We start from the raw sequence: 19,448 nt of genomic DNA, 5'->3' as shown, positions 1-19,448 counted from the left end.
GAACATAATGACACCACTATGTAACACTAGCGTTTCTATTGGCTTCCAACACATTGTACGTGAGGACTCTTTAAAGTAGAGACACTACATACTGATATACACCTGAACATCAGCAGGAGAGGACTCTTTAAAGTAGAGACACTACATACTGATATACACCTGAACATCAGCAGGAGAGGACTCTTTAAAGTAGAAACACTACATACTGATATACACCTGAACATCAGCAGGAGAGGACTCGTTAAAGTAGAGACACTACATACTGATATACACCTGAACATCAGCAGGAGAGGACTCTTTAAAGTAGAGACATTACATACTGATATACACCTGAACATCAGCAGGAGAGGACTCTTTAAAGTAGAGACACTACATACTGATATACACCTGAACATCAGCAGGAGAGGACTCTTTAAAGTAGAGACACTACATACTGATATACACCTGAACATCAGCAGGAGAGGACTCTTTAAAGTAGAGACACTACATACTGATATACACCTGAACATCAGCAGGAGAGGACTCTTTAAAGTAGAGACACTACATACTGATATACACCTGAACATCAGCTGGAGAGGACTCTTTAAAGTAGAGACACTACATACTGATATACACCTGAACATCAGCAGGAGAGGACTCTTTAAAGTAGAGACACTACATACTGATATACACCTGAACATCAGCAGGAGAGGACTCTTTAAAGTAGAGACACTGCATACTGATATACACCTGAACATCAGCAGGAGAGGACTCTTTAAAGTAGAGACACTACATACTGATATACACCTGAACATCAGCTGGAGAGGACTCTTTAAAGTAGAGACACTACATACTGATATACACCTGAACATCAGCAGGAGAGGACTCTTTAAAGTAGAGACACTACATACTGATATACACCTGAACATCAGCAGGAGGGGACTCTTTAAAGTAGAGACACTACATACTGATATACACCTGAACATCAGCAGGAGAGGACTCTTTAAAGTAGAGACACTACATACTGATATACACCTGAACATCAGCAGGAGGGGACTCTTTAAAGTAGAGACTCTACATACTGATATACACCTGAACATCAGCAGGAGGGGACTCTTTAAAGTAGAGACACTACATACTGATATACACCTGAACATCAGCAGGAGAGGACTCTTTAAAGTAGAGACACTGCATACTGATATACACCTGAACATCAGCAGGAGAGGAATCTTTAAAGTAGAGACACTACATACTGATATACACCTGAACATCAGCTGGAGAGGACTCTTTAAAGTAGAGACACTATATACTGATATACACCTGAACATCATCAGGAGAGGACTCTTTAAAGTAGAGACACTACATACTGATATACACCTGAACATCAGCAGGAGAGGACTCTTTAAAGTAGAGACACTACATACTGATATACACCTGAACATCAGCAGGAGAGGACTCTTTAAAGTAGAGACACTACATACTGATATACACCTGGACATCAGCAGGAGAGGACTCTTTAAAGTAGAGACACTACATACTGATATACACCTGAACATCAGCAGGAGAGTACTCTTTAAAGTAGAGACACTACATACTGATATACACCTGAACATCAGCAGGAGAGTACTCTTTAAAGTAGAGACACTACATACTGATATACACCTGAACATCAGCAGGAGAGGACTCTTTAAAGTAGAGACACTACATACTGATATACACCTGAACATCAGCAGGAGAGGACTCTTTAAAGTAGAGACACTACATATACACCTGAACATCAGCAGGAGAGGACTCTTTAAAGTAGAGACACTACATACTGATATACACCTGGACATCAGCAGGAGAGGACTCTTTAAAGTAGAGACACTACATACTGATATACACCTGAACATCAGCAGGAGGGGACTCTTTAAAGTAGAGACTCTACATACTGATATACACCTGAACATCAGCAGGAGGGGACTCTTTAAAGTAGAGACACTACATACTGATATACACCTGAACATCAGCAGGAGAGGACTCTTTAAAGTAGAGACACTGCATACTGATATACACCTGAACATCAGCAGGAGAGGAATCTTTAAAGTAGAGACACTACATACTGATATACACCTGAACATCAGCTGGAGAGGACTCTTTAAAGTAGAGACACTATATACTGATATACACCTGAACATCATCAGGAGAGGACTCTTTAAAGTAGAGACACTACATACTGATATACACCTGAACATCAGCAGGAGAGGACTCTTTAAAGTAGAGACACTACATACTGATATACACCTGAACATCAGCAGGAGAGGACTCTTTAAAGTAGAGACACTACATACTGATATACACCTGGACATCAGCAGGAGAGGACTCTTTAAAGTAGAGACACTACATACTGATATACACCTGAACATCAGCAGGAGAGTACTCTTTAAAGTAGAGACACTACATACTGATATACACCTGAACATCAGCAGGAGAGTACTCTTTAAAGTAGAGACACTACATACTGATATACACCTGAACATCAGCAGGAGAGGACTCTTTAAAGTAGAGACACTACATACTGATATACACCTGAACATCAGCAGGAGAGGACTCTTTAAAGTAGAGACACTACATACTGATATACACCTGAACATCAGCAGGAGAGGACTCTTTAAAGTAGAGACACTACATACTGATATACACCTGAACATCAGCAGGAGAGGACTCTTTAAAGTAGAGACACTACATATACACCTGAACATCAGCAGGAGAGGACTCTTTAAAGTAGAGACACTACATACTGATATACACCTGAACATCAGCAGGAGAGGACTCTTTTACAAGACATATTTATAAGCTAAACAAATGTTAACACTAACCAAATACCCTAAACCAAACGGTGCCAAAACATTTATTTCAACAGTCTTAACATTGGTTTTAAACAAGTAAGATACGATAACACAGAGGCATAACCAGGGATAATAACGTTGCATATTGCATGTATTTCAAAGTGTTGTTTCTGAGGGTCTTGCATATTTAACTCTCAGATTGTCCCACTTACCCACATAAGAGTCTGCTCTGAGAGTAACGGTGTCTTAAAGTTAACTCTGATCTGCTCTGTTGACATTATGAGGAGGTGTGTGTGTGTGTGTGTGTGTGTGTGTGTGTGTGTGTGTGTGTGTGTGTGTGTGTGTGTGTGTGTGTGTGTGTGTGTGTGTGTGTGTGTGTGTGTGTGTGTGTGTGTGTGTGTGTGTGTGTGTGTGTGTGTGTGTGTGTGTGTGTGTGTGTGTGTGTGTGTGTGTGTGTGTGTGTGTGTGTGTGTGTGTGTGTCATCCAGAGTGTATTATTTATGTTGATTCTATTTGCTGTGCGGTGGCATTAAGACATGCTTGTGTGTCTTAAGAGAGATTAATTAAAATGCACTGTTACCCCCCAGCCCCTCCCTCTTAACCCAATCCTCTGTCTGCTGCTGAATGAGGCTGTGTGCAGAGTTCAGACATCAGGATGTGAGTGGAATTTAAAGTTCCTCCTCCTAGAGTCTGTCTGTCTCACTCTGTCTTTCACGTGTTTTATTTATTTTGTACGTGTTTTTAATTCTTAAACATAGAACAAGTGGGGACTGGGCCAGTGAAAATATATTTTAAGAAAATTCAAATATGCAACGTTGCATAAAAAAGAGGTCAGACAAGGAAATAAGACATTGTTTAGATCCTAGAGGTTCAGAACAATCCCCATTCTCCCTATAGTCCCAACCCTCTCTCCTTTCGAGTCCATAGGGTTAAATATGTTGTCGTATTTGTGTTGATTGACCTTGAAGTTAGCATCTCCCTGGTTCCGCTCAACAAAAAGCCGGAAAATAAGATCTATGGGAAACAAACGTTTATGATACTTACAGGTTTTGTCCAGCAGGATGATCTCCACATATTAACACCACTTTATGATTTTAGAAGTCAAAATCTAATGCTGGCTCTGAAGCACGGTCACATGACTTCACGTCACCAACGCTAAGCTAAAGGTGGCTAATGTTCGGTATTGGGTACATTTGGGTATTTATTGACGTATTTCATGTCGCAGAACAAAAGTTAAAATCTCTTCAGCTTGTGTTAACCACAGACCTTATTCCAGGAGTCTAACCAAAAACGAGTAAAACCAAATGTTGACTTTGATAGAAACCGATCCATACAGTTGCCAAAACCAACTTTTTGGGCTTTCTGGTTGGAAGTGAAAAAGAAACTTGTAAACATGCAGTGCTTTTATGTACCACTTAACACACACACACACACACACACACACACACACACACACACACACACACACACACACACACACACACACACACACACACACACACACACACACACACACACACACACACACACACACACACACACACACACACACACACACACACACACACACACACACACACACACAATAAAAGGGATGAATGACCCTATTTATTTTTAATCCAACCTCTTAACTCTCCTCTTTCTCTCTTCCTTTCTCCCTCTGTTTATGCTCATCTGTTGGCGCTGAAACAAGAATTCAATTCGTTCCGCTGAAGTCATCTTTGCCTTTCTTTGTCCTTACACCTTCCCACAACATCTACACTGCCAAAAAAACACCCATTTACATGCACTTAATCTCACACCATGACCTTTTGTTACACTGTTTAAATCCTTCTAACAATAAAACACTTCCAATTAATATTGTGGAAATCCCAATCCCTGTTTCTCCCCCTTGAAAAAACATTGCTCCATGCTGGCTTAGGGTGCATCTGTTAAATTACGGCTATTTTCGGCAACGCTATAACAATTAGGTTAAAAGTCCGGTCTCATCGTTATTGCTGCGTGTGAAATGCACGTGTTGGTGAGTAACTGATTGAATGAGTTATAAAATGACTGGAGAACTTCCTCACTGTCCCCACTTCACCCTCATAATAAGGACTACATCTCTATATATAGAATCAGATCAGAATCAGAAACAGTAGGTTGACATGTACGAGGAATTTTACTTGGTGTTTTGGTGTATACATAAAAGTAAAACACACATTAAAAGACAGAGAGAAAACTATTTCAAGGAAACTATAATAACATTAAAAAGATATAATAACATATAGCAGTATTTACATTGAATTGGTATAAAATATGTGCAGTAATGAAAAACATTACGACACAGATGAGCGAAGTTGAGCTGACTTAATCAAAGGGAGGGCAGATGATACGGTATTTTTGAAGGCAGGTAAGCATCGCAAAGGTTCCCCTGACAAAAGCCAATAGCCACACCAAGTACTTTGCCGTACTTAGTTCCCAGCACTTAGTTCCCAGCACTTAGTTCCCCCATGGAACTAAAGAGCCGATCGCGTTCACACCGGAATAAGTTCCCTGAGGGAGGATTACGCAAATGAAGCTGCTGACGTCACTTCTTCTGCTTTGGGTTTACTGGCAGGCCGCAAACAACTTCACGGCGTATACTGCCACCCGGAGTCCCCGGCCGGAAGTCCCCGGAGTTGGGGACTGGCTTCAGTAGAAGCTGCCGGGACTCCCAGCAGCTTCTACTGAAGCCTTCCGAGTAAATCGCCAGAACGCCGACACCTCCTCATCTCCACCGCTCCCATGTTTTATTTTATGTTGCCATAAGTTAGTCTCTCTCCGTTGGTGCGCGGGGCTAATGCTAATGCTAATAATGCTAATGCAAGCAAATACAATGGCGGCTTCAAAAAACTTTTCCGAGTTTTACGGGGCGTGGTTTGCAATCCGCCCAGCCAATCAGAAATTGGAACTTTTTTCTCCCCAGGAAAGTCCCACCTCTCTAGCAGGGACTGAAAAGGGGGGAAAAGTTATCATGAAATAAGTTCTCTTTTGGTGTGAACGCAAGATCCCAGGAACTATCGGAACTAAACGAGAAAAGTACGGGGAAAAGTACCCCGGTGTGAAAGCGCCTATTTGGATTTTTCCATTGGATTTGGAAATATTGCAGAAAATAAGATATGTGGCAAAAAAAAATGAGCTGAAAGTATCAAAAGTAAAAGTTGCCATAATGCAGAATGCCTCTTTCTACAGTCTTATATTATTTTCTAATATCATAATGTTCTGTTAAAGGACAAAATAGTTGGTCTTGAGTAAATGTACTTATGATTGTACTATAAGAATTGGAGGTTCAGGAGTTCATCACTCGTCAGCCGTAACCAGGTGAACTGTGACTTTAAGAGCTGTACTTTTACACCAGTATGATCTTAGTTCCTGATACTGTGGTCAGCACGCTTTTAGAAACAGCCTCTCTTTCACCGGACACAATGACAGCTTGGTATCACAGCAGCTCAGCTTTACATTAGAAACGTTGAGTATTCAATGACAGCTGAGCCGTGTTTATAGAGGGGAGAAACGGTATGGATGCATGGGGGCGGCCAAATCTGCAGCCACCGGTCCACAGCACTGCGACTGCTCGGTAAGAAACACTCAGAAATATAGATATTGGAGCTGTAGAGTGGTGCAGGAATGAGTCCTAAACCTGGACATTAGTTAGCATTTAGCACTTCCTGTTCCCTCGTATCGAAGTCAATGTTCTTTTGGATATGTTTTTGGTTTCTTGGCCTCATTAAATAACCCACTGGTGAATTACAAAACTGCCAATTAAACATCATCAGGCCCATCATTAGCTGCCTTTAGCATTGCTGACGTGAAGTCATGTGACCTGGATGTTTTTAAGTTAGCTTTTAACTTCTGGAGATAGAATTTATGCTTCTAAATAAAATAAAAAGTGGTCTTAATATGTGGAGTTAATCCTGCTGAACAAAGTGTGTAAGTATAAAAAAACATATGTTTGCAACAGAGATTATTTTCTGCAATTTTCCACAAAATCCAATGGAAAAATCCCATTGGCTTTTTGTGGAGGGAACCAATGAGTTGCTGCCTTCAGGGTCGGACTACAAAAGTATTTCATCACTGCACCGCTCAAAAACAGCTGCTTCTGTTTTGCAGATATTGGCCTTAACTTCCTATTATAGCAGTGTGGGAGAATAAGGAAGAACTAGACTGTGTATGTGTGTGTCCTTTGCCCCCTGTGTGTTCTCCTTTTGTGAAAGTGTGTGTGGTACGACATAAAGGGATACTTTGCCATCTGCCACACAGCGAGGAGGGTCAGTGACCTCCACCGCTGAGTGTGTGTGTCTGTCTGTCTGTCTGTCTGTGGTCAGACAGCGATGGGACCGGTGTGTTCATGTCTCAGAGGGGACGACTGAGCTGGTTTTGTGTATTTGGATTTTGTGAATAAGCACCGTTAAAAAAGCCAATTAATCTTTTAGTCTACTTTATTTATTCCTGAGAGGATCTGTACTTAACAAGCATCTTTTATTCATTCTGTAGAACATGATTTGTAGGCCGGGATTTCTCTGCAACTCTGCAATACTTGATTCACTATTTTAACACATATTTCATCTTTAACACCTGTACAGATTGTGCTTCCTGTTTCCTGCGATTTAAAGATTGCACTAGACTAGTCCATATTGCATTTACCACTAAATGTTGATGTATTGAGCAGCCCTACAGTCCACTCGCTGTGTCCAGTTTGTCTTCATACTGTATGTCTTGTGATTTCTAAGAGGATTTTTGCTTCATGTAATGCATTTCTCTGCACACGATTTCTCTTATTCCTGACTCAGTGCCCATGCGAGAAATGTTTGGCTATAGCTCATAGCATAACTCGTTATCATGTGTTCTTTTAACTCCCTTTAGAACAAAAGGTGTTTCTAGTGGGGATGCTTCATAATTCAAGTGGAACATTTGTAAGATTCTGGCTTTTATCTTCATGTCTGATTGCATTCATTATATGTTGCTGTAGATGAAACTGTCAGATATGGTTCACAGGATTAATTTGCAGATCTAGGGTCAGTGGTTGAATCCCACCCTCTGCAAGTCAAAATGTTGTAACCCCAAACTTCTCCCATAGGCACACACAGTATTGAAGTGAATGCAAGATATATTGTAATTTAATGAAATGTAATGCTGTGTCATTTCTTAATTCAGCTGCATATAAATACTACACATGGCGCTGCACATGTTAGCGGACGTGCACACAAAGATACACACTTTCTGATTAATGGTCCCCTAAAGATGACCACACTCTATGACAGCAGGAAGCAGAGCGGCTGTGAGCTCTGTCACTTACAAAACCACCCGTGTGTGTGTGTGTGTTTGTACAAAGTGCATGACGCCTCGCTCTCTCTCGACAGAACAGGAAGCAGCGAGGTGGGGCTCGGCCTGATCTCTCTTCCTCTCCTCGTTCAATTGCTCTGGGTTTTAAAACTGGCTTTTTGATTCCTGAGCGGGAAGCACATCCTGGGGTTTTTTTTTTTTTAACAGGAGGCAGAAATATTGCTCGGTGAAGCCTGATTGGTGCTGAGTGAGTGTGTGTGTGCGTGTGAGGGAGGGGGGGATCGGGATTGAAGCCAGAAGGAGGCCCAACATGGCCAGTGAGGACGGGCTGGAGGACTTGGCGGGGGATCAGCCGTCGGATTCCCCGGTCCAAACTGAGCAGAGTGACACTGAGTCAGCGGTAGGCATCTGTCCTCGCAGCAGGCCTTCATCTCAGCCGCCTTTTAATGTTCTTTACATCCATTATACTCTGTTCTGTCAGCTTCCTCGTTCACTTCCTGTAAAAACATCTCCTCTCTGGCGGCGAGTTCTAATTCCGTCGTGATTTTTTCGCCCTGCGTTGCGAGCTTTATTGCACTTGTTTCTGAGTTGTTTGTTGTAAAAACACAAGGGATAAAGTTGTATTGTGTCATGGCACAAACGCTCACTTCCTGTTGTTCATGGTGCGCTTTACTGCCTCTGCTTTCTTTTCTGCCTTCATTGGCATCTGATGCTACTCGCACTGAGACGATCTCAGGCCTTCTCTCCCAATGGGCCCTATCATTCTCATGTTCAGGTGTTTATCAGTATGTAGTGTCTCTACTTTAAAGAGTCCTCTCCTGCTGATGTTCAGGTGTATATCATTATGTAGTGTCTCTACTTTAAAGAGTCCTCTCCTGCTGATGTTCAGGTGTATATCAGTATGTAGTGTCTCTACTTTAAAGAGTCCTCTCCTGCTGATGTTCAGGTGTATATCAGTATGTAGTGTCTCTACTTTAAAGAGTCCTCTCCTGCTGATGTTCAGGTGTATATCAGTATGTAGTGTCTCTACTTTAAAGAGTCCTCTCCTGCTGATGTTCAGATGTATATCAGTATGTAGTGTCTCTACTTTAAAGAGTCCTCTCCTGCTGATGTTCAGGTGTATATCAGTATGTAGTGTCTCTACTTTAAAGAGTCCTCTCCTGCTGATGTTCAGGTGTATATCATTATGTAGTGTCTCTACTTTAAAGAGTCCTCTCCTGCTGATATTCAGGTGTATATCATTATGTAGTGTCTCTACTTTAAAGAGTCCTCTCCTGCTGATGTTCAGGTGTATATCAGTATGTAGTGTCTCTACTTTAAAGAGTCCTCTCCTGCTGATGTTCAGGTGTATATCAGTATGTAGTGTCTCTACTTTAAAGAGTCCTCTCCTGCTGATGTTCAGGTGTATATCAGTATGTAGTGTCTCTACTTTAAAGAGTCCTCTCCTGCTGATGTTCAGGTGTATATCAGTATGTAGTGTCTCTACTTTAAAGAGTCCTCTCCTGCCGATGTTCAGGTGTATATCAGTATGTAGTGTCTCTACTTTAAAGAGTCCTCTCCTGCTGATGTTCAGGTGTATATCATTATGTAGTGTCTCTACTTTAAAGAGTCCTCTCCTGCTGATGTTCAGGTGTATATCAGTTTGTAGTGTCTCTACTTTAAAGAGTCCTCTCCTGCTGATGTTCAGGTGTATATCAGTATGTAGTCTCTCTACTTTAAAGAGTCCTCTCCTGCTGATGTTCAGGTGTATATCAGTATGTAGTGTCTCTACTTTAAAGAGTCCTCTCCTGCTGATGTTCAGGTGTATATCATTATGTAGTGTCTCTACTTTAAAGAGTCCTCTCCTGCTGATGTTCAGGTGTATATCAGTATGTAGTGTCTCTACTTTAAAGAGTCATTTCCTGCTGATGTTCAGGTGTATATCAGTATGTAGTGTCTCTACTTTAAAGAGTCCTCTCCTGCTGATGTTCAGGTGTATATCAGTATGTAGTGTCTCTACTTTAAAGAGTCCTCTCCTGCTGATGTTCAGGTGTGTATCAGTATGTAGTGTCTCTACTTTAAAGAGTCCTCTCCTGCTGATGTTCAGGTGTATATCAGTATGTAGTGTCTCTACTTTAAAGGGTCCTCTCCTGCTGATGTTCAGGTGTATATCAGTATGTAGTGTCTCTACTTTAAAGAGTCCCCCCTGTTGTGATTGGTCAACCGCTTAGAGATGCCCCGCCCCTTAGCCTATCACGTACAATGTTTTGGAGCGCTAGCTAATAGAAGTCTGAGTTACATAGTGTCCAATATCTAAATGAAACTATATGTATTAAAGGCTAAATATGTGTTAAAATACCTATATATCATATTCTAAAAACTAAACTAAACATTTTTTTTGTACAGATCCCCCAGATTTGTATATATTTTCAAATGATAATGAGAATAATGATGCTAAAATGATCCGTACATCTTATTTCGTAATTGCAATATCAGTCAAAATAACCACTATATCTATTATTTCTAATGATGCAGAACAAACATGTCCCTAAATATCAGTCAATGCAGTGTATATCGCTTCATATGTTTATTGATAAGATGTTCCAGGACTAAACACTTGGACAGAATTGTTGCATTATTTTCAGTCTTCACGACTTTATTGCACATCCTTCTACACACCCAATCACTTTGCTTCAGAGTTGTGCAACAGCATAACGTTGCAGTTGAAATCCTTCCACCCTCGCTCTGCACTGTGTGGTTATTGTGCTGCAGATGGATTATGGCTTTACTGTAGCTGGAGACCTGAGGAATTGTAATCAGATCTGCTAAACTGTGTGGCTCCACAGTGAAAGGCCCCGAGCCACTGATCTGTAGCGTGTGTGCTGATGTCGCCTAATGTCATAACATTGAATTAAAGTATGACATCTCTAGGCCTTTGGGGGTTAGAGATGTCCTGCATGATGGACATAATAACATTTAATGCTATAGAGAAGAGCAGGGAGGACGTATTTTTGTCGCCGTCCATGAAGTCAGCATCTCAATGGTTCCCACGACGAAAAAAGACAATGGGATTTTTCCATTGGATTTTTTGATTATTGTAGGAAATAATCTCTGTGACAAACACACGTTAATGATACTTACATGTTTTGTTCAGCAGGATAATCTCCACATATTAAAACTTCATGATTTCTGAAGTAAAAAGCTAATGTTGGGCTATAAGGGAACTACAGCACGGTCACATGACTTCACGTTACCACCGCTAATCTAAAGGAGGCTAATGTTGGGCTATAAAGGAACTACAGCACGGTCACATGACTTCACGTCACTACCGCTAATCTAAAGGAGGCTAATGTTGGGCTATAAAGGAACTACAGCACGGTCACATGACTTCACTTGACCACCGCTAAGCTAAAGGTGGCTAATGTTGAGCTATAAAGGAACTACAGCACGGTCACATGACTTCACGTGACCACCGCTAAGCTAAAGGTGGCTAATGTTTGGCGTAATGATCTCAGTCAAAAGCTGAATTGTTTTAAGTTGAAGTAAGAAATCTGTTCCTTGTGAAAGATCTGGCTTTCTTTGGGTGAAAAACCACAAACACTGCATTCATAAGTAAGGCTTTACTCATCTACGTTACATTTGTATACATATGCACTTACATGTGTTTGTTTACTTGTGACCCGTCCAGACACGGATAGATTTTCTGATCATCAGTAACGCGGTTAGTGTTGATCAGGAGGAGATGTGATGTCAGCTGTTTACACACTTTGACTCACATGCTGAGGATTCTCTGGGATGTGCTGCTTTCTACTCGAGTGCAGGGTTACTATGAGCAGCCTTTTAATCAACTCGGAGGCGTGTGGTGCAGTGGGTGGTGTTCGGATCAGGGGGCACAGGTTCAAACCCCACTGCAGTCAGCATATCGTTGTGTCCCTGAGACACTTCACCCCAAATTGCTCCTGTGGGGATTGTCCACAGTATTGAGAATGTAAGTTGCTTTGGATAAAAGGGTCTAACAAGTAATATGTAATGTAACTCAAACTGTATAACCCCTGAATGCAGTTGGCGAAGCATAGTTTCACTTTCTTTTGCATATTACTCTCTGCACCAGCCTTTCCAAAGAGAACAAAGATATATATAAGCGAATAAATATTATGCAAGCCAAAGTCAAACTTCGGTTTAAGGCCTTCATATTCTTCAATAAAGCAAAAATAAAAATGTAAAAACTTTTTACACCCAAAATCAAATGTAAGTGTGTCTGACTTTTTCAAATGCTTTTATATTGGGTATGTCATCATTGTTACAACCATAAAAGTGATACAGAAGATTACTTTAGCACTTTCAGTATAGATATTTCTTCAAATGTGAAGTTTTAACAATTTAAAAGTGAAGAAAATTTTTATATTTGCACAGCTTGGACTGATCACCTCAACGCTTTAAGACACAGTAAAACAAAAGTGAATTCTCTCCTCACTTTGTGGCTACCTCTTTGTAATTTACCGCCTTCTCCTAACGATCTCCATAACATTCATCTGGATGCAACTTACACATTATTGATCTAATACATCATAAGTACTTGTATATACTGTGTAGACTCTCCTTGCACTATGTTATCTGTTTTGTTGTGTTGCGCTGTTGGAGGAGTCTGTGACCTCAGATTTTCATTGATATATCTACACCGTAGCTATTAGGGATGGGAATTTGAAAGCAAATGTGTATTCGACTATCCAACCCCTAAAAAAACGGTTAACCGAATAAAAAAATATATATATATAAAAAAAAAAAAAAAAAATTTCAAATAAATATAGAAACCAAACCAAGTTCTCTTTGACATGTTTCTAAAGATATTTAAAATGGCACTGTCGTCTACCTTTTAATTAATCCATTTGATAATATGTAATCAACTGAGGCACCTCTCCCGTAAAAAAAAGAAAGAAGAAGAAATTACAATAAAGATATTCGTAACTCGTATTCGAATACCTGAATCATTTTGAATATTCGATTAATCATTCTCATCCCTAGTAGCTATGTGACAATAAAAGCCATCAATCTTGAACCTTCAATGGTTCCGGTTTGGGTTACATTTTGGAGGCTAAGCTTGTTGTTGGGCTACCCTCTGTATCTCCTGCTCAAACTACAGACTGTAGCTGTGTACACATGACAATAAAAGTTTTGAATTCTCCTCCTGCTCTCCAGGGCGATCCCGGCGGGCTCTCTGTGCTCCAGCAGCTCGGTCTGGACCAGAACTCGGACTTCTCGGACTCCAGCGTGCAGCAGTGTCTGGACGAGCATCGGGAGCGGATCCGCAGGGAGATCCGTAAGGAGCTGAAGATCAAGGAGGGGGCGGAGAACCTTCGCAGAGCCACGACGGAGCGGAGGAACGCCCAGCAGGTGGACTCGCAGATCCGCAGCTCCAAGCGCAAGCTGGAAGCGCTGCACGACCAGCTGCAGGAGCTGGACGCACACATCGTGGTGAAGGGCCCCGACGAGAACGAGGGTATGTTATCCATAACGGAGACCTTTTATAAGCTTCGGTGATAGATAGATAGATACTTTATTGATTGGCCGAGGTACAGAAGACAACAATGATGACGTTGCTCCACCAACATATGACCTCTGACCTCTCCCTCCTCTCCCCCAGATGCCCCTAGATCTCCGGGTTCGCTCAACCGGACGTCGGCCATCCAGCGGAGGATCGCGGCTCTGGAGCGTCAGCTGAACATCGAGCTGAAGGTTAAACAGGGGGCGGAGAACATGATCCCGATATACGCCAACGGAGGAACCAAGGTATCAGCTCTGAACTAACCCTAACCCTGGCCCAGGTATCGCTGGGATGAATGATTCTTATTTCAATGAAAAAGCTGATTTTCTAAATTTAAGAGGTTGTATTTGGACGATATATATTGCAAACATGGTTTTCTATTCAAACGCTTTTCAAGTTTGTTTAAAAATAATTAACTTAAAGGTCCCATGTCATGCTTCTCTGGTTACTACCCGTCCCCTTGTGTGTTATGAAGGTTTCTCTGCATGTAAAAGGTCAAAGTACACCCTGTAGCGAGTAAAACTTTAACACAGAGAAGACCTGTCTATGCTACCCCAGAACGCCTCGTTGGAGATTTCTCTTTTTCCATAGTTTGCTTCCTGGGTATAGTGACGTTACGTTTTGACCAATCCGCGGATTTCCTCACACACACGCACTCGGCGGGACGTTGCGAGGAGCTGGCTCTCTGGTGTGGGGTCGGCGAGACAGCGAGACCCCGCGGAACTCAGCCTGAGCACACACACAAACTCCCAGCCAGGCTGCGGGTGTGTGTGTGTGTGTGTGTGTTTCGCGCTGGGTTTCGTGGTGTCTCGCTGTCTCGCAGACGGACACTGGGCTCACAGGGAGGAGGGGGGGGGGGGGGGGGGCAGGAGCTCCAACAAGCCGTTTAAATTGCACAATATAAATCTATTCTAGTAGACCTCAACAATGGAACTATTATCAGTAGAAATGGCCGTGACATGGGACCTTTAACAGCCTACTCACTATAGTGCTACATGTTCCCTGTCACGATCCTTTGTTACTGCCTTAAACCTCATTTGATCAATTGTAAGGTGTCCTTGGGTGCTTTGAAAAGGCACCTCTAAATAAAATGTGTTATTATTAATGATCAAGTGTCCTTGCTTCACCGAACACCACCTATACCAGAGAAAGCGTTCATTTGCATGTTTAGGAACCGATAAGAATTGGAGGATGAAACCCTCTTTAATGCTCACACATACATGCACACAGCACACACAGAGACATTAGACCGCTGTTAACCCATCCTAGTACTAGGAGCAGTGGGCATCGCTAAAGCCGGGTCTTTTTTGGGACTTCGAATCTAATGCCAACTCAGTATGTTCACCTCGCTATCCACTGATAGATGATTTGTATACAGATTTCAGCTTACTGTAGAAGTTAGAAGGGCACATGTTCACTACTGAATGTATAGTAATACATCCCTAATAGGTGTGAGAGCCACCAGGAGTTACATGGTGAGGAGAAATCAAAGCAATAATAGATTTGAACAGCTTATAGTATATATGTGTAGGTATGTAGAGCCGATATTGAATATTCATAAGAGATATTGTGAATGGGGAAAATAGTGATTTATTGTGACACGTCTCCTCCTCCTGTGTTTCTGTCCTCCCTGCAGGACAAGAAGCTGCTGCAGATGGCTCAGCAGATGCTTCAGGACAGCAAGACGAAGATCGACATCATCCGAATGCAGATCCGAAAAGCCATGCAGGCCACGGAGCAGTCGGAGGAGAACCAATGTATCTATCATCCAAATCCTGCTTTCACCCCTCCTTCCCAAAGCTGATAAACACACTGCATATTTTATGAGGCAGTGTGGTAATGGATCGATTCCTGCCTCAGAACTCCACGGTGTTCCAGACACACGCACGCACGCACACACACACACACACACACACACACACACACACACACACACACACACACACACACACACACACACACACACACACACACACACACACACACACACACACACACACACACACACACACACACACACACACACACACACACACACACACACACACACACACACGCGCATACACAAACATACAGACACACACGGTCCATTACAGCCCCCTCTCAGGTTAGACCCTTATTGATGTTCCTGCATCCCCTTGATGTTGCCCAACAACTAAAAGCCACGGCTCGCTTATCAGAGGGGGGGGAGGGGGAGAGCGAGAGAGAGAGAGGCAGGAAGAGATCAGAGATGAAAGAGAGAAAAAACAGAGGAGGTACAGAAAGAGCAACAGGGGGCTGTAGACAGTTCCTAACTCTGTTCAATCTCCTTTATTCTTATTCAAACACTTTCTCTTTAACCCTGTGCTTTAAAGCTGCTATGATGCATGTTTCTAGGCCAACAGGGAATCAAATGACTAACTAAATGTGACATTTGTCGCCCTGAAGTTAATGACCTATATGCAATAAAAGACTAAACAAAATAGAAATGTTTATGTTAAAGGTCCCGTGTCATGGCCATTTCCACTGATCATAATTCCATTGTTGAGGTCTACTAGAATAGATTTATATTGTGCAATTTTCCAAACTCACTTTGGTTTCTCAAACATCATCTCTGTAAACTACGTGTATTCACTGAATTTCACTCTCTGCCTTTAACGGCTCGTTGTAGCTCCAATAGCTCCAGCCCCCACCCTCCCTGTGAGCACAGTGTGCTCTGATTGGTCGGGACGTTGTGAATCGCGCTGAGCTCCGTGGAGGTGTGGTTTCCTTGTTTAGCGACAGCCAAACTCACCCTGAGCACACAAAAGTCACAGCCGAAGTAAAAACAATAAGTGTGGCTTGATATTGAGTAAGAAAAAGTTTGATAAACGCTGTGAGAATGGGTCTGCGGAGAGAATTCCGCCGCGATCCCAACTGTCTGTTATCAGCCTGCAGCCAGGGAGGAGAGATCAGCAGAGCTGCCTGCACTGAGTGTGTGTGTGTGAGGAAGTCCGTGGATTGGTAAATTTGGACCAATCAGCGGGGGCTTAACGTAACGGCTCCACGGATTGGTCCATTTGGTTCCGGGTAACGCATGACATCATGAGTTACCCGGAAGAATCAATGGACGGTGACGTATCTCCAACGAGGCGTTTTGGGGAGGTCTTCTCTGTGTTAGAGTTTTACTCGCTACAGGGTGTATTTTGAGGGTTTTGACTCTGCAGACCGTTTACATGCAGAAAAACCTTCATAACACAGAAGGGGACGGGTAAGAACCAGAAAAGCATGACATGGGACCTTTAACATCAGTAAAAGTTAGAAATGTGATCTGAAAGGATCAAATCAAAATAATTATCATATAAACATGTAAGAATTTAGAGTACATATATGCATTAAAATATTAAATAAAATAGAATTTTATAAGATTATAATTTTTATTATATTAACATACTGTAATGTGCAATAAAAGGATAGGAATACAATAACATAAATAATAACTTTTAAACATACAGTCTGATGAGAAATGTGCAATCAAAGGATGACATTGAAATTATAATAATATTCATATAAACATGAGATGGTAAAGTACAAGTCTGCAAAGTGTACGATAAAACAACAATTATAAAACGGACAAGTCAAATCAAGCAATCTGATTGGCTCTTAGCCGTGATATACTGAGCATATAGGGCCGAACCACGCCCCTTAGCTGTGATATGATGAGCATATACCACGGCCTGTCGTTAGCTATTGCTTAAATATATGCAGTGGACATGAAAGCACAGTAATGAGTGATTTAGCTCCTGATGGTGAATATCTCTACGGTCATGCTGCTGTATTATTTATTATTCATGTATTTTTTTTTAATGTTTATTTTATTATCTTTTCTTTTTAATGACTGATTTTAAATGCCATTTTCTCAATGTCTTTCATTTTTTGTAAAGCACTTTGAATTGCCTTGTGTTGAAAGGTGCTATATAAATAAACTTGCCTTGCCTATTATGTAATATTTGTTGTTGACCTCACCTGTGTTTGTGCAGCAGGGAAGCCGGACATGTGTGGAGCGGAGCTGCGGGTGGAGGAGCTGTGGCATCACTACAGGGTGGAGCACGCCATGTCTGAAGGAGCCAAGAACATGCTGAGGCTGCTGGGAGCCGGGAAGGTGCAGGACAAGAAGGCCATGGCCGAGGTCAGAGGGGGTTTAAAACACACGTGATATTATTGTGATGCTCTGACGCTTGAAAACATTGGTACACCAAAGAAGCAGTTAAAGGTGGGGTAGGTAATTCACTTCAGAAACACTTCGTTATATTCCATGGAATGCTCTTAACTAGGGATGCCAGAAACTGACCATGATCAAATTCGAAAATCGGACAGCCCTGGCGGATATTAATCGAAGTAGTTCCACGAGGAACTCTTCTTTGAACGTGCCGCTTTGTTCATCTTTAGTTGTGTTGTTCTCACTGTTCTGTATATCGCCAATAACTCAATCACACGTGTGACGGAGAGGGGCGGGGCCGGTGTGTAGCAGTGCTGCACTCTGCGCAACCTGCACTGCTGTCTTCCTCCAAGTTTACAGTAAAACAAACTGGTGGTGTGACCGATGGCCATTCACAATTATTAATACTATTACTATTATTAGCATTAGTCTATATTTGGTTGAAACTAAGCCAGGAAAAAAAAAGAAAAACATAAACAATAATAAAAAAATAGTTTTCGATTATGGAGACTGTAACGAATATTCGAAAAATCGAAATAATCGCTGACATCCCTACTCTTAACATCCCGATAGAAATGAATTCATTAAATGCTTTGACAATAAATACATTAAAAAAATGTCATCTGTGGAAGCCGTGGCGCTGTAAAAAGCACGACCAATCATCTGAGCCGGCCCGGCGAAAGTAACTGGATGGCCTACCTGCCTGTCAGCCTTCCATCTGTACACAAACTTATCGCTTGCCCTCATTGGTCATGTGCGCGTTCGTGTGTGTTGGAGGAGGGGCTCTGTAAGGAAGTGGCAGATTTTTTCCGGTTGTGTATTTTCAAATTCTAGCGTCTAGTTTCACCAAAGTGACCTACCCCACCTTTAACATAGACTACTGTAAATGTGCATGTTTTTTTCATCTCTTGAACGTGCTGTAACAGGCTCACATTTAGATTTATTGGTAACAACATTGTTTTTCTAGTTTCTAAGTACACAACTTTTATAGTATTTTTGTTTTTGTTGAAAAGATTAAAACTCTCTGGTTTCCTCTTTGGATTCACGGGAGTAAATGACCTTAAACGTGGCCATCTTTTATCCATATTCACAATATTCAGAGACGTTACAGTGATGTCATGTGTGATGTCATACTGCCTGAAAGGAACTGGGCATGCTGGGAGAAAAAAAAACTTGTATTCACATTTGAAAAAAATTACAAGACCATTGAAGCATTATCAGTTTCACTATTTATAGGTATGTGTTTGAGTAAAATGAACATTTTATTGTATTCTATAAACTACTGACAGCATTTCTTTGTTTTGTAATTCAACAGACTGAATGTAATGGCTTTCAAAAGTTCAGGTGTTTAACAGTCTTATGGCCTGTGGGGTGAAACTGTCCCTGAGTCTGATACTGCGGTACCGCCTGAGTCCGAACAGTGGGTGATGGGGTGATGGGGGTCTTTTGTAATCATGTGGGCTGCTTTCTCCATTTCATTTCCCATTAAGATCAATACGTATTGAAAGTGTAAAGTCCCTGTGTGCTGTGTGCAGGCTCAGTGTGGTCTGGGGGAGTCGTCCCAGCGTCTGGACCTCCTGCGGCTCTCTCTGGACCAGAGGCTGCAGGACCTCCCAGAGGACCACCCTAAAGCCTGCCT

At 41.9% G+C, this 19,448-nt stretch overlaps 1 pseudogene across 1 annotated transcript in view; it reads left to right on the top strand.

Annotated features, from left to right (window-relative positions):
* Window positions 1–8,308: 8,308 nt before the first annotated feature.
* The window catches only part of LOC307014346 (serine/threonine-protein kinase N1-like), a 20,187-nt pseudogene continuing 9,047 nt past the window's right edge, over window positions 8,309–19,448 (top strand). Inside the window, exons 1-6 of the transcript XR_013810541.1 lie at window positions 8,309–8,511; window positions 13,287–13,587; window positions 13,732–13,877; window positions 15,269–15,389; window positions 17,631–17,779; window positions 19,345–19,440. The product of XR_013810541.1 is annotated as a serine/threonine-protein kinase N1-like (transcript). The remainder of the gene's footprint in view (window positions 8,512–13,286; window positions 13,588–13,731; window positions 13,878–15,268; window positions 15,390–17,630; window positions 17,780–19,344; window positions 19,441–19,448) is intronic.

This window comes from Notothenia rossii (assembly GCF_949606895.1).
Source record: "Notothenia rossii genome assembly, chromosome: 8".
In the NCBI taxonomy this organism is placed as follows: Eukaryota; Metazoa; Chordata; class Actinopteri; order Perciformes; family Nototheniidae; genus Notothenia; species Notothenia rossii.
The sequence above is the reverse complement of the archived record's forward strand: the minus strand, read 5'-3'. Positions and strand labels throughout refer to the sequence as shown.